At 45.7% G+C, this 15,442-nt stretch overlaps 1 protein-coding gene across 2 annotated transcripts in view; it reads left to right on the top strand.

Moving 5' to 3' along the window:
• Positions 1–2,199: 2,199 nt before the first annotated feature.
• Positions 2,200–15,442, top strand: part of CGNL1 (cingulin like 1) — a 173,787-nt gene continuing 160,544 nt past the window's right edge. The window contains exon 1 of one of the 2 annotated variants that reach the window (XM_070469233.1): positions 2,200–2,263. The gene's annotated coding sequence lies outside the window, so the exon portion shown is untranslated. Of the gene's footprint in view, positions 2,264–2,971; positions 3,095–15,442 lie in introns of those variants that run through there. The other variant, XM_070469234.1, reaches the window with a different exon arrangement.

The following is a 15,442-nucleotide window of genomic DNA, read 5'->3' as shown; positions in this document are numbered from 1 at the left end:
AGCAGCTTTCAGCTATGCTGTTTTTGTTCAGTTGCTCATTCACGTCTGACTCTTTGTGACCCCATGGACTGCAGCACGTCAGGCTTTCCTGTCGTTCACCATTTCCCAGAGCTTGCTCAAACTCGTGTCCATTGAGTCGGTGATGCCATCTGGTCCTCTGTCATCCCCTTCTCCTCCTGCCTTCAATCTTTCCCAGCATCAGGGTCTTTTCCAATGAGTTTGCTCTTTGCATCAGGTGGCCAAAGTATTGGAGCTTCAGCATCAGTCCTTCCAATGAATATTCAGGGTTGATTTCCTTTAGGATGGACTGGTTTGATCTCCTTGCAGTCCAAGAGACTCTCAAGAGTCTTCTCCAACACCACAGTTCAAAAACATCAGTTCTTTGGCACTCAAATATGTAATCCAGTATTGTTAACTATAGCCATCATGCTCTACATTACATCCCATGACTTATTTTATGACTGAAAGTTTGTACTTTTTATTCCTTTCACCCCCTTCATCCTTTTTAACCACCCCTCAGTTCTGCCACCCAGTAACCACCAATCTGTTCTCTGTATATATGAGCTTGCTTTTTAGTTAGTTTTTTTAGATTCACATATAAGAGAAATCATACAGTGCTTGTTTTTCTCTGACTTAATTTCACTTAGCATAATGCCCTCAAAGTCCATTCATGTTGTTGCAAATGCCAGGATTTCCTTCTCTTTTTGCAGTTGAATGATATTCCATTGTATGTTTAAACCACATTTTCTTTAGCCATTCATCCATCAAGGACATTGAGGTTCCTTCCACAGCTTGGTTACTGTAAATAATTCTGCAGTGGCATTGGGGGTACATAAATCTTTTCAAGTTAGTGTTTTCATTTTCTTTGAATAAATACCCAGAAGTGGAATTGTTGGATTTTATGATAGTTCAATTTTTAATTTAGGGGGAATCTTCATACTGTTTTCCATAGTGGTGGCACCAATTTACATCCCCATATCCTTACCTATACTTGTTATCTCTTATCCTTTTCACACCTATTCTGAACAGATGTGAGATGATGACTCATTGTGGCTTTGATTTGCATTTCCCTGATGGTTGGTGATGTTGAGTACCTTTTCACCTACCTGTTGACCATCTGTACATCTTCTATGGAAAAATGTCTACTCAGATTCTCTGCCCATTTAAAAATCAGATTGTTTGTATTTTTGCTACAGAGTTGTATGAATTCTTTATATATTTTATGTTGATTCCTTATCAGATATGATTTGCAAGTGTTTTCTTGCATTCACTATTACTTTTAAAGTTTTTTTTGGTTACTTTAAATCATTGAATTTTAAAGTGTCTATTTCATTCCATATGTCAACATACATTACTTATTAAGCACATGCGGTGTGCTATTCCATATCTGTTTTCTTAGGTAATCTTCACAACATGGTGGAGTGGGTATCCTCCTATCTCACAGATGAGAAAACTCCCACAGCTGGTTAGCGTCATTCTGCAGTTTCCCATGGAACGGGCCTCAACAATGCATCAGAAATGACTGCTAATCCCAGATCTACTGCCATCAGCTGTGTGGCCTTGGGCATCTCACTTCCCGGCCTCTCTAACAGAGACGGACATTTATTCTTGGCGACCTCTCCATCAGTATTTCTAGACTTAATAGGTGCTCAGTAAATACTTGTAGATTTGGTTGTGGTAGGAGAAAAGTTATACACTAAAGTTTCTGACTAGGTCGGGGAGAAAAAGGCTGCCTGGAAGGGTAGGGAGAAAAGGGGCCCTGGGCAAGGGACAGAAGGGGAATCGGGGGTGCGAAACAGGCAAGGCTGCCGGGAATTTGGGACGGCCGAAGCTCCAAGGGGAAAAGTACGGGGGAAGGCGGAGGGGAGGTGGGGGGACATTCCGATCTGGGGAAGGGTGAGGAGAAAGCGTTGCTGGAGAGGAGTGTGAGGCCTGACCGGGTGAGGTGGGGAAGAGGTGCTGGCAGAGGGGCGGGCGCGTCCCGGGCCGAGCCGAGGAGGGGCGATGTCCGGGTGCGGGGAGACGTGCCCCGAGGGCCGGGGCGGGCGGCTCAAGGGGAACCGGGAGGGCGCGCCAGGCGGCTGCAGAGGGCGGGGCGGGCCGGCCGGGAATGGGGGCAAGGGGGCGCCGGCCCCTCCTCCCCGGGGGCGGGCAGGCGTGCGGGGCGGGGCCCGGGCTCGCCCGGCCTCTAGGCGGCGCCGCGGACTCTGCACTCGAGCCGGGCTCTGCTGGAGGCGGCGGGAGCGGGAGCCGGTAGGCAGCGGTAAGTGAGCCGAGAGCGGGTGCGGGGACCAGGGGCCGAGGTGTCGCCGTGGGCGGCGGGACCCGGAGGGGCTCGGGTCCGCCGTCGGAGCCCCGCGCCGCGCAGTTTGTGCAGCGTCTCCCCTGGGGCTGGAAGGTGCGCTCCAGGCTCCCGCGCGCGCGCCTGGCCGGGAGGCGTGCCGCACAGACAGTCCGGTTCCTGGGGGGCCCGCGTTGGGGCCCCGGGCGAGGGAGGGGCTCCGGAACCGCCGTGCAGCGGAGGGCGCCTGGCAGCCTTAGCACCCCTTGCCTCGACCCTCGGTCTTGAGTGACAGCTGCGAGTGAGCTAGGGTTCCTCCCGGACTCAAACGAGCACCTCTGTCCCTGTCCGACCCTGTTTTTCCTTTATTTCGGGCCGTGCTGGTCCCAACCATCCCTCGAAAAGAAAGGGCGGGTGGGCGTCTCCCTCTCCCTGGCGTTCCCGGTCCAGGCAGGTCGTCCTGAAAGCCCCCGCCTCACGCACAGCACACATCCTAGCTTTCCAAGGGACTTTTCCAAGTTGCATCACTGTTTGGCCTCTTCACAGGTGCTTGGCTGTCATGCTGGAGTTAGTTACACAGGATTTTTAAAACTTTGTGTATTTACTCGGTGTGTACCCCTTCACCCCAAGGCTGCCGTACCTTTCCAACGCTGCTCGCAACGCACTGTTCAAAACACGTTGGGAATTCTTTGGGGTATTGGCTCTCAAAGTTGGCTGCACATCTGGAGAGTTTTGAAAAATTTTGGTGCCTTCCTCCCACCTCTCGAGATCCAGAGCTGGGGCGAGCCTGAACAATGGCGTTTCAAACGCCAGGTGATTCTCATGTGCTTTGGGGGGCGTGCATTTGCATTACTACTAGAGGAGGTCTTCTCAGCTGCTCTTGATTCCGCCTTCTGTAAACCGCCCCTCTACCTGAAGAGCCTGTGGGTGCTTTCCGACTTTACACTGCAGATGGTGCCTTTTTGGGGGTTCCCTTTGCTTCTGCCCCTCTGTTAACAGAAAACACTACTAGGGCACTTTCTGCCAAGGAGATGGGAGTGTAGGGATTAAAGTTATGAAGTCCTTGCCAGAGTCAGTAGGGTTGTCTTATTCAGGGAAACTAGGTGATAGTTTGACTTGTCCTGTTTGGAAAGGATTTCAGATTAAAAGGAGGAAACATAATTTAAGAATCTGTCAGCTTTTGGAGATCCTCTGGCACAGATAATGATTCTACATACATGTGGGGAAATCTTCTAAGAACACAGATCGGTATTTTGTAGTTGATATGGTGTTAATATGTGTGTTAGGCTTCATTGTGTAGATTGGGTTTATTCTCAGTATGTGATTAAGCCCAGCAGATGTAAGTAATAACAGTGTATATTTCTTGTTGATAGAATAATATCTGAGTTAAGGAATTGGTGCCTACAGTAGCATGATACATCTGAGGTGAGACCTTCACCTTGTCGAATGATTGTAAAAATGATAGGGAAATAGGACTAAGGAAATACTGAATATATGTATACATTGACTGAATTTGATCATATGTTTTCTTAAAGTGTGTTTGTTATTATGACAGTCTCCTGGGATCTTGGTTAATTTACTGTGGTACCTAAGTATGATGTTCATATGAGATTCCCACCTGTCTGCTACCTGGCCATAAACCAGTGGATTTTATTTTTTTCTTAGGCACTGGCCCTCTATATTACATTTGTATTTGTAGTGGTTTGACATCCTTTTAAGATAATGCTCTCCAGAGTTGGGGGAAAGTTTGTGTTCATTTCTAGTTTCCTAACGTGAGTCAAGAGAGCATTCATTTTGAAAAATACAAACTGTAGCATTGTTTTTTCTCTTTTTCCCACCTTCTTCCACTGCCATGCTCTGCTCCTATCACTGTTCAGTTGCTGCAAGTGGGGATGCTGTGGCTGCCGGCTTAATTGTCCTGTCTTGAGAACAGAGGTTATGTGGAGTGCATAGTCTCACAGGGTGGCCCCTGACCCGAAACCTCAACCTTTGGGGGAAAAAGACCATATGGAAAGTGTTTTCCTACTGTTGAATTTCTTTTCTTTGTGGACCAGGCCAACAAAATGAAACCACGTTATTGACTGGTTTAACTTACTAACCTTGTGTCCATTTGGGGGGGTGGGGATGTTCATTTGAGGATACTGTTGAACTCTTAGTGTCTGAAAAATTGCACCTGAACAGCAATAAACTGTGACTATAATGGTACATTCTGGGAAAAAAGAAAAAGTGTATGTAAATATGGACCTAAACAGATTTATGTAAACATTTCTCTCTTTGGAGTAGCAGCTCTAATATTCTAGAGGTTAGAAGAAAGTAAGTGAAGAAAGAGTTAGTGAGGGTCTTCTTTATTTAGAGAAAGGATATGTGTCATTTTGGAAGAGTGATCTTTGATTTGTGTTAGGAATAGACTGCCCTATTAGCTTCTTTAGCTTCTTTTTTCTTTTCCCTTCAAGTAGGGACAGTTAATTTGTTTGTACCATGGGGTGGGAGGTCGTTAAAGAATTTAATGGCCTCCTTAACTTCCTCAACACCCACCCCCTCACCCCAACCCATTTATCTAAGAGATGCCATTGACACTTTTTAAAAAAACACAACTGATTTTGTGCTTTTTCTTTCTTTTCTTCCTCTGATCCTGGCACTAAAAGGCAGTGAAATGGCTGAGAGGTTGGCATCAGAGGAGAAAAACAAAGTTCAAGGGGAATTTAAAATTGGGTAATTTCCCCTGAATGTCCAAGTACTTACTTTATTCTGTCACATGACATTGCTGTTATCAAGAAACAAATTATGCCATGAAAATCCTGAAAGTGGAAAAAAAATAAAAAGGGGATTTGATGGGACCAGCACCAAGATTTCTGGTTTTCACACAGGGGGAGTTTATTGGAGTTTTCAGTCAATCATCCCAGTCCAGCTCCCCTTTCCCTTTCTTAGCCACTGTCTTCTGTTCCTAAACCAATGTCCCTGGGGGAGAGAGAGCGTCATCTTAAATTTCATATCAAAATTTTGTTTTTGTTTCATTGCTTTATTCACTCTTTTAACAAATTTAGTTCTTATAAAGTCCCCCCTCTTGGCATAGATCTGTAGTGCTTGCTGGGTGCTAGGTAAACAGGGTACAGCCCATGACTGTGGAGCTTGAAATCTGGTGGAGATGTAAATCAGGGTTGATAGTGAGCTGGGAACTCTTACCCTCATGATGAGTGTGAAGAACCTTGGGGGCAGCTGGGTACCACCTGGCTGACATCACCTGGATGGATAGATACCTTCTCAATTCATTAGCACAGCAGGCACAAGAAAAGTTTTTCTTAGGTTTAAGTTATGTTAAGTCCCTATGTGAAGTTTAACCAATTTCAGATACTTTTCTGATGGACGAGAGGGAAGAGTTTGTACACAGGTCATGCCAAGTGGAAGTGAGGAAAGAGGAGGCATGATTCTGGCGGCTGAAATTTGCTTAAGGAGTACTTAGTCAAGCAGTGTAGGGATATGATCTGGGGTGGTGCAGCTGGCGGAGAATGTGACTGGATCCATTTTTGGCGTGTTGGTAACTGGCAGCCGAAGCTTAGTGAGTAGCGGCCACTTCTGTGCACAGAGCTGGGAGAAGGGTACAGCAGCCGTTGTAAGACGTTACAGAAAAACTCGAAGGAACTTTTTGGCCAACCTAGTACTTTACAAGCAGGTGGTTTGCTTCTTGTCTGTGGCTCCGGCCAGCGTGTAGATGTTGGTTCTTTATCATGCTCTTGTTCCTTTAGCGCCGATTTCCTGGGACGGACAGGAAATGACTTCACAGTGTTCCCTTTGGGAAAGTGATTTCCAAACTGCTGACCCACGGGGCTAATAACCCCAGGGTTGCAAGAGGAGTCACATTTGTTGACTGTCTGCCTTTCACATGTCAGGTAGCCAGCTGGGCCCCTGGGCTCTGTCTCTAACACCCGAACGTTCCCGAGAGGGAGGTGGCAGCGACCTCATTTTACAGATGAGGAAACTGAGGCCCAAAGAGATCCCGGGGAGCTAAGATGCTCGGAAGACATGGTAGAGCTGAGGTTTGAGAGCACCCAGTCTGCCTGAGTTCAAAGCTGAACCTTTCCACTGCTCCTTGTGCCCCTAAAGCAGAACTGACTGAGAAATTAGATTTCCTGTGCTTTGTTTTTCTAACACCACAGTCTCCTTAGATCTGGATTGATTTACTGTTTTCCTCTACAAGACGATGTGTAATATTAGACTGAAGATCGCTGTGGTCTCGTCATCTCAAGGGAAATTTTATGAAATCCTATTTTTTCTGGCTTTTTAAATGGAGAGGATAGATGAGTCTGTTTAGAAATGCTCTGAATGGATCCCAAATCCTGGGTTAGCGGGACATCGTCTCCACATTTCTTCAAGTTCTGCAAACCTCTGAGTTTCTGGAGATAATTGGTTGTTGGGTAAGAGATTAAAAACAAAATTCAGTGTTGAACATTCTGGAGCAAAACGAAGCTGTGCACATTCAATTCCTGTTTATGTGGTACTCGCAACAGAAACAAAACTTGCTGCATTATAATTACCTCAAGCTTTTAAAATTATAGGTGAGAAGGTTTTAGAGGTGCATGGAGCTGTAATCAGGAAAGGTGAGTTGAAAACAGGGTTACTGTGTGCGTGTCCATTACTGCAGTGGACTTTAGCTTTGTATTTCACCCTAAGAAGGATTGGTTCGGTGGAGAGGGTCCTCTTGGAGTTAGTGTTTGGGATTAGAGCACAGAGCGTTGGTTGTGAAGGTGGACTATTCCAGCCAGCCTGCCCATAGCCTCTTGTTTATACGGCAGATTCTATCCCCTGCTGCCCAATCACAGGACTTTCTGCTTGCCTTTGGTAGAGTCCATAATGGCTCAGGCTGTTACTTGGTAGTTTTCTTAAATCTATAAAGCTGCTTTATTATTAATATTTTTTCACTCTTGCTTATCTCTTTTTCCAGAGGACTGAGGCAAAATGATTCAGATTTTCTAGTTTTGGCTTCAGTCATTCTTTTGAGTTTTACCTCTGATCCCCCCTGGCTTTCTTGCCCCGAATTTTGCTGCCTATGAAACAGGCACTCTGTTTTCCCTTGCAGATTGGAGTCCATTCAGGGAAGAGGACCCCTGAGACTAAGACTCCTTCCACAGATCCAGCGATGTTTGTATTGTTGGTCCCGTTTTTTTTCCAGGTGAGGGACCTGGTGAGGTCTGGTGTTTGCAGATTCCAGTTCAGAGTTTGAGCCGCTCTAGCGGCTACCCTGTTTTGATTTTATTTCAGAGGGAAAAGAAATGGTCCAGTTTTCAAAGTTATAAAGAGGTTCTAAGATATTCTATGAACTAATCCATATCCTTGAGCTTTGTTTTAGCTGTATTACAGATAGCTTTTTGTAAAAAAAAAAAAGAAAAAGAAAGAATTGCTTCTCCACTATTTTTGCCTATGAGATTTTTACCCTCCTTATTAAAACAGTGACTTACTCAGAATTCCACAGCAGCAACTGAAAAGTTGATTAGCCTCTCTCCTTGCCTTAGTCAAATATCAAAAACCTGGAAAGTTTACTGAGAGTGGTGATTACAGTAAAAGCTTTCGGAGTTGGAGAGGAACTGATAGAGAAAGAATGGAAGGAAGGAGATAAGAGAGTAGTTTGCAAAGGGCTGGCTGGAGTTTACCAAATTTAAGAATTTTTCCGACTTGTGATCTTCAGGTTTGGGACTTGAGCACCTTTGTCCCATTTGTAGTCAGACCAGCTCAGCCCTAACTTGTCTGCATTGCCCTGAGCCACCTGTAAGCTGTTTTTTTTTTTTTTTTTTTGTGAGAGTGGTGATGGTGGGAGGAAGTGCAAGGTTAGAGGGAGAGAGGAAGTAGGGAAGAGGGTTAGGGAAGAGGTTACCTAGTTCGTCAGGTGTGGTCTGCTCAGGGTACCACCACCTCTTGCTAAGGGTCTGGATAACTGCAGTGAGCCCAGTGTCCTGGATGTGATGCAGCTACTGCTGCTAAGTCGCTTCAGTCATGTCTGACTCTGTGTGACCCCATAGACGGCAGCCCACCAGGCTCCCCTGTCCCTGGGATTCTCCAGGCAAGAATACTGGAGTGGATTTCCATTTCCTCCTCCTTCCTGCAGGGGATCTTCCCAACACAGGGATCAAATCTGAGTTTCTTCCTTCTGCATTGTAGGTGGGTTCTTTACCACCATGCCATCTGGGAAGTCCCGACTTCTCTGGAGGACTGTCCAAATCAGTGATTTACATAATAATAGCAAATGCTTCTGGAGCGTCTACCTCCAGCCCTGTCTGAGAGTGTTCAACCTAACAACTCTGTGGGATGGATGCTATCATAAACCCACTTTACAGGTGAGGGAAGAGAGGCCATGAGAAACTGGGTCACTTGTCAGATTTGTGCACCTGCTAAGTGGTTGGATCAAGGGTTCAAACTCTCCTGACCCTGGGCTGTGCTCCTCTGGTTACTGCATGGCCTCTTCATTCATCCCCTCAATTCACTGCTCATTCATTTCTTCACAGACTGTTGACTGCTTGCAAGTCTAATTGCTTTATCTCAGCAGTTAGAACATGGTTAGTGCCCTTTGCCAACATGTTGGAGGAAGCACCCTCCTGCCCCCCAAAAAACCCTGTAAACAAACCTGCAAAGAGGAGGGATCTCTTGACTGACCTTGCATCCCTGTGTCTAGCAGGAAGTAGGTGCTTGATAAAGTTTTGTAGGAGGAAAGATGTATGTCACTCAGCCCATTGAAACGTGACATCTTGTATTTCATGTCTCTCTACCCGTATCAGTGGTTTTTAAACAGAAAAATAGATGAGTGCTAAGAACAGTGAGAATGTGGGGGGGATCTTTCACCAAAATAATTGGGGAATTCTTGATAAAAACATATTTTAAAAGTATTTCAGACTCTCACGATCAGAGATATGCTCTTTGTGTTCATGTTTAAAGCATTTATTATTCAAAGGGCATGCCTACTCCCATGCGGATTTCTTTGTGAGTCAAGGAGGCCCTCAACCTTCCAGGCATTGCTGAGACTGTTCTTGCCAGCAGAGTGTATTTTCTTTGGAGTTGAAAATCAAACCCTGGGAGCGTTCAAGCCCATGTCCATCTTCCTAGGGCAAAGCATAGTTTTAATATTTTCAATACACAAGCTGGTAGAAGATAGATCCGCCTCTGGTCTTCTCATTCTGTCTCCCTACTGTAGGGTGAAAGTGTAGGGGGTGTCTCACCTGCTTGACTTGGAAGTCACATTGTCCCTCACAAGGAGTGTGGTGTTCTAGGCAGGTTCCTCATCCATTTCAGGGCTGTTACCTCATCTCTAAGATGGTCATATAATTCTTATCTTGTAGGGCTGTGAGGGCCATATCTCTCTGACATAGTACAGTGGCTCTCAAATGCATTTGGCAGTATCTAGAGACATCCTGGTTGCCAATGACCTGGGGGTAGTGGTGGCTACTGGCATCTAGGAGGTAGAGGCCAGGGATGCTGCTAAATTCCTTACAATGCATGGGATGGCCCCCCCAGTGAATACTTGTGTGTTAGTTGTCGGTTGTGCCTGACTCAATGCAACCCCATGGACTGCAGCCCATCAGGCTCCTCTGTCCATGGAATTCTCCAAGCAAGAATACTGGAGTGTGTTGCTATCTCCTTCTCCAGCGGATCTTCCCAACCCAGGTCTCGAACCCTGGTCTTCTGCATTGCAGGTGGATTCTTTACCATCTGAGCCACCAGGGAAGCCCCATAAAGACTTATCCAGCCCCAAAGTCAGTGGTGGGAGGCTGAGAGCCCTGGCAGGGTGGCGTGTCTAAACCCCTGTGGCAGCTTTTAACATCTCTTATCAAAGAGAGCTGTTGACCAGAGGCAAAGAGTCATGCTTTCTTAAGGGGGGTGGAGGGAATGGAATTCAACTTTTTGTGGGTGCTTCTGCGTTACCCCACAGGTGCCCCAGAAATGTAGGAAGAGCTGCTTTTCTCTCCATTAAACTGCTCCTTAGCTTCATTTGTAATTGCGTGCATCTATTTACATATAAATATACATATAGATTTACATATACATAACTTATATGCTTAAGAAAAAAATCCCTGAAAGACTCAGAGTTTAAACCTGGCTCCTCAGGAAGACAACAGCGTGGGGCACGGAGTAAAAGCCTGCACCCACTGTGTGGCCTGAGGTCAACTATAGACCCTCGGCAGCTTGCCTTTCTCCCCAGGAAAGGACAGGTAATTGCATCGCCCTCCTGTTTTACCGCGTTGTTCCAAGGACTAAGAGAATAAATCAGAATACATGAAGATAACTCTGTCCAAATGAAGTAGTTCTACAGACATGTGATTTTGAATGTGGTTTTTCCAGAGAACTTGGTGCCTAAGTGGTCACTTAGGAAATGCCACTGAAAAGGGATTAGGACTTAACAGCCAAGGGACGTCTGTGTTGTGGGCAAAGTGGGAAACCAGGCCCAGGAAGCATTCCGGTGGCAGAGTGTAGATTCTGACTCTGGGTTTGGGTGTAAGCTCCCTGCTGTGCTTCCTCTGGGTTCCTGCTTTGGCTTTTCCCCTGTTTGCCTGCTGACCCTGGGGCAAGCTCCTGGACCTCCTTGTGGTTTGGTTTCTTCACCTGTAGTGTCAGGCTAATGATAACACCACCTACCTGAAGACAGGTGTGGGGGAAGTGATGTAGTCCTAAGAAGTGCTTAGTGTTCTTGGGAATTTCAGCTCAAAAAATGAGTTATTAGTAAAATAATATTATTTATTACTTTGCTTGTGTATTTGCACTCAGGTGAGGAAGTTTGTGTATTTACACTCCTGGGTTGTTATTTTGCTTTTATTATTTATTACTTTGCTTGTGTATTTGCACTCCTGGGTTATGAGCTGAAAGAGGATTTTTCTGAAATTCCTGTTATTTTCTATTTTGTTATGGTAAAGCTCATACAGTGTATAATTGACCATTTTAGCCAGTTTAAAGTGTTCAGGTCGGTGACATTAAGTACATTGAGAGCATTGTGCAACCACCACCACTAATTCCAGGGCTTTTTCATCACCCGAGAGGGAAACCCTGTACCCATTAAGCTGTCATTTCACCTTCCTCTCTCCCCGCAGGCCCAGGCACCACCGGTCTACTTTTTGTCTCCTTGAAACTGCCTACCCGACTATCTTAAATAGGATCATACAACATGTGGCCTTTTTGCCCTGGCTTCTTTCGCTCAGCATCATGTTTTCCGGGTCCATCTATGCACTGTAGCGAGCCTCAACTCTTCATTCCTTTTATTTGGTATCTTTGTAGAGTAACCCAAACCTCAGTTTCATCAGACCTGTTCTATCACATCATGTCCTGTTTTCAAGTTTTAGAATATCTTTCTTCATTAATTTGGGTCCTTTTTGGCCAGCCTTAATTTTCCTGCTTTTTCTGTCCAGTGATTCTAATGACCCTTGAAATGAATCTTGGAATTAACACTGTCATGCTGGGTTCTCCACGCTGCTGGGGACTAGATATTTTTTATTTCTGCTGAAGAATTAGCAGCCAGGGCACACACCAGCCCCGAGTGGTGCTTCATTTCCCTGGGACAGCATGGCAGATTTAAAAAAACAAGTGTCTGGAAAACACCCACCAGGCCTTTTTCTTCCTCCCAGTAAAAAGCTTTCCACATGAGAAGTGGCCCTCAATTAAGTCGTTTAATAAAAACCTCCCTCTGTTTTAAAGCTTTCTGGGGAAGTGTTTACATTTAATGCCACTGCAGGCTTCTAAATGAGGAGCTGTGGAGTGAGGGATCCTTAACCTGTGACTTTAATAATATCCTTCGCTTTAGATTTCCAGGTGGCGGCCCTGGGCCAGATTTGTAGCGTGTCATTGACCCAGACAATCTGGATTCTCTCCTCCCCCACCCCTTCAGCCACCCAAGATGGAAGATTTCAGAGAAGCCCAAGCCCCATAGAGATGTAAAACTAGCTCCTGGAGAGAGACTAGAGTGAAAGGAGATGGTGTGTCAACGCCCGCCCCCCACCAACCCCCCACCTTTCCTGCACTTCTGAGTTTAGTAACAGGGTGGGGGCTTCAGTAAGAAGAGATTGAAGCTTTTAGGAGAGCAGCTCAGGGCTCTGAGATGCCAGGCCTCAGAGCATTCTTGGGTTATGGCCATGTCCCTTCACTACTGAGGAGACTCCTTTTTGCTTTGTTTCTGGAGTGGTGAGCAGGCCCTGCCTAGAGGAAGCAGGATGTTGGCAGCTTTAGGGGGGGCTTACGAGCTCCTTTTGTGGGAAACACTAGAATTTATCCCAGAGGAGTGTCCAGGGAAAAGCTGTGTCCTGAAATAAAGGACATCTCTAGGATGGCCTTCCCTCTCGGCTTCTTTCCTGGGGAGCCTCATCGAGCTGGCTGAAGACAGGCTGGTAGGGAACCCAGAGTCCCTGCCACATGTTGGGATTCGCAGATGCTGCAGGGCCTGGAATCTGGCCCCAGGCTGCCCAGGTCCACTTCTGCCTCTGGGGTTCTATGTTGTATGAGTGAATCTATATAGAGTGCTTGGAACAGGTCTGCCTAGAGAGAGAAGTGCGTGTAGGGTCTTATTACTCTGACGCTTTCCTTTTGTGACTCTCACTTAGACTTGGGAAATGCTCCTTATTTTCAGAGCTAATTCACCTCCATGCCCAGCAGGCTTGTGCAATCCATGGGATAGGGTGAGATCACAGGACCCTTCAAAAAAACATGACGTGTGGATGGGGAAATCATGCTTGATGAACCTATTACGTTCTTTGAGGGAGAAAATAAATGTGGGAAGAAGGGCAAACCAGTGGATGTAATTTATTTAGATTTCCCAAAGACCTTTGAAGACTTCATGCCAAAAGTTATTAAATATGAGTCTCCCACACCTCTGTGTGTGGTGGTGAATGTGAGGAGGAGTGCAGTCGAAACCAATCTTCTCTGTCCTCCTTGATAAAAAGAGGCAAGATGGTGAAATCACCACATTTGCAGTTGGGGTGAAATTCTTCTGTCTGTTTATTATCTTTTAAAGTCTTTATTGAATTTGTTGCAGTACTGCTTCTATTGTTTTTTATGTTTTTGGCTGCGAGGCTTGTGGGATCTTATCTCCCTGACCAGAGATCAATCCTGCACCCCTGGAATGGAAGGTGAAGTCTTAACCACTGGATTGCCAGGGAAGTCCCTAGAGTCTTTTAAAAGTAAAATTGAAAGAAGGCATTGGAGTTAAGCTATAGGAATTAAACCTGTAGTTAAACTATAGGAATATTTTTTAATTTTTATTAAAAAAATTTTTTTAGATACTACATGGAGCTGTCAACCATAATTTTAAATAATTCTTTTGTGGTCAGTGGTGTGCCTGGGCAGCCAGGGGTTGGGGCTAGGAATTGTGTGTGTTGCTTGCTAGCACAGGTACCAATCATCTGCCTGGAGTATCATAGGTGCTCAGTAAACATATGTTGAGTGAGTAAATTAAGATTAATAGAACAAAGGAGTTCATTAAAAATAATTTAAGTTCTTTACAAAAAAGCTTCTAGTTTCTGTCTTTAAGAATACATTTGTAGAAGGAAGTAGATTTCACCATTAATAAGTATGAGAATCAGATCCTTAAATGCATAGATACTGAATTTCATCCCTTCTGTGATTTAACCCAGGGCAGTGAATGAATGAATGAAATGAACAGAAGCTTTGCCAGCGTGGACTGCTCTCCTCCAGTAGAATTTAGGAAGCTTGGGGATTTGCTCGACTAAAAAGTTACTTGTAGGAATGCTTACTTTCGTATTTTTCAGTATGCTCAGCTTCCTGTGGGGCTACTGTGGTGCCTTACGTGTAGGAGTTCTCTGTACATGTATGAATGACAAATGAATTAAAATCTCCTTAAAATAAGCACAAATATTGTATTATTGCTTGATTAGTTGGTGCCAGGCAAACTTACCATTACATTTGCTCTTAAGATGTTTGTATTAGGTTTTACTATATGATGTTGCTGCATAACAAACAATCCCTGATCTCAGTGCCTTAAAACCACAGGGATTTATTTTTCTACTTAGTTGATCATTTGGCTTTGAGTCTATTCCACATGTGCTTATTCTGGGGCCTAGGGCATGCTCACCTTATGGCAAATGGCAGTAGCCTAAGAGGGCAGGTGGAAGTGCATGATGCCTCTTGAGGCTTTGGTTCATAACCATTAGTCAACAGAAATCACATGGCCAAGACCAACATAAGTGCAGTGGGGAGGTATACTCAGGCCATTCTCATGGGAAGTACTGCAAAGTCACATGGCACAGAAGGGGGACACATGACCCCATTATATAGGGGAGTGGAGTGCAGAAAACAGTGATTGAGTCCATCACAATGATCAAGAGTGAATGAGAGGGATGAGAAGAGCATGGGCCAAGCTGACTTTTTGGAAGTTTGCTCAGAATCATACATGTTTTGCCCAGGTGCCAGTTTGAGCCTTAGTAATCATTATAAGTGACCCTGGCACTCACTGACTTGACTGAACATAACCTCACATTCACTGACTGTGATGCTGCTCCTGGGAGCTCAGCTTATCTGCGGGAGGAGTGGAAGTGGTTGGCTGGGTTTTCTTCTGGTTATTAGTCCTGAGCTGACAGGCTGCCCACAGTGATGGCGGGAGTGACAGGGAGAGCAGAGAGGGCTGGAGACAGGCGATCCGCCTGCCCTTGGCCTGGCCTCCTGCCAGCAAAGATCTGTGGGGATCAGCCTCACTCCTGCCTCTAATAGTCTGTGACAGTCTATTACCTTCACACGCCCTGTCCCCATCTTATCCTAATAAGGACCCTGGGCCTTAGTTTCAGGAGCCCTCCTTTTACATTCAAAGAATGTGGAATGGGAGGTTGGGTGACATCTCTTCAGCCAGCCAGCTCATAAGTAGCAGATCTGAACTAGGTCATCCAGGTTCCAGTCTCGGGCTGTCCTTCCACACCCTGGTGACTGTCCCAGCCTAGCAGAGTCATGCCTGACTCTAAGGCATTGGAGAACATACGGCCCAGGGTGACAGTGTCTACTCTTCTGAATGAGCAGGTGAGCCCGTGTCTCACTTCTGTCGCAGGTGAAGCAGGATGAAATACTGGCTGTCTTTGGGTCACCTTTTTGCAATGTGTCCTTATTTGGGGAAAGAGCTACTAGACTCTCCAAGGAAGAAAGCGCTCTGGCCATTAAGAGAAAATATCCTGAGAACACATGGGGACTAAACCC

This window comes from Odocoileus virginianus, chromosome 6 (assembly GCF_023699985.2).
Source record: "Odocoileus virginianus isolate 20LAN1187 ecotype Illinois chromosome 6, Ovbor_1.2, whole genome shotgun sequence".
Lineage (NCBI taxonomy): Eukaryota > Metazoa > Chordata > Mammalia > Artiodactyla > Cervidae > Odocoileus > Odocoileus virginianus.
This window is presented reverse-complemented; position numbering and strand designations above follow the sequence as displayed.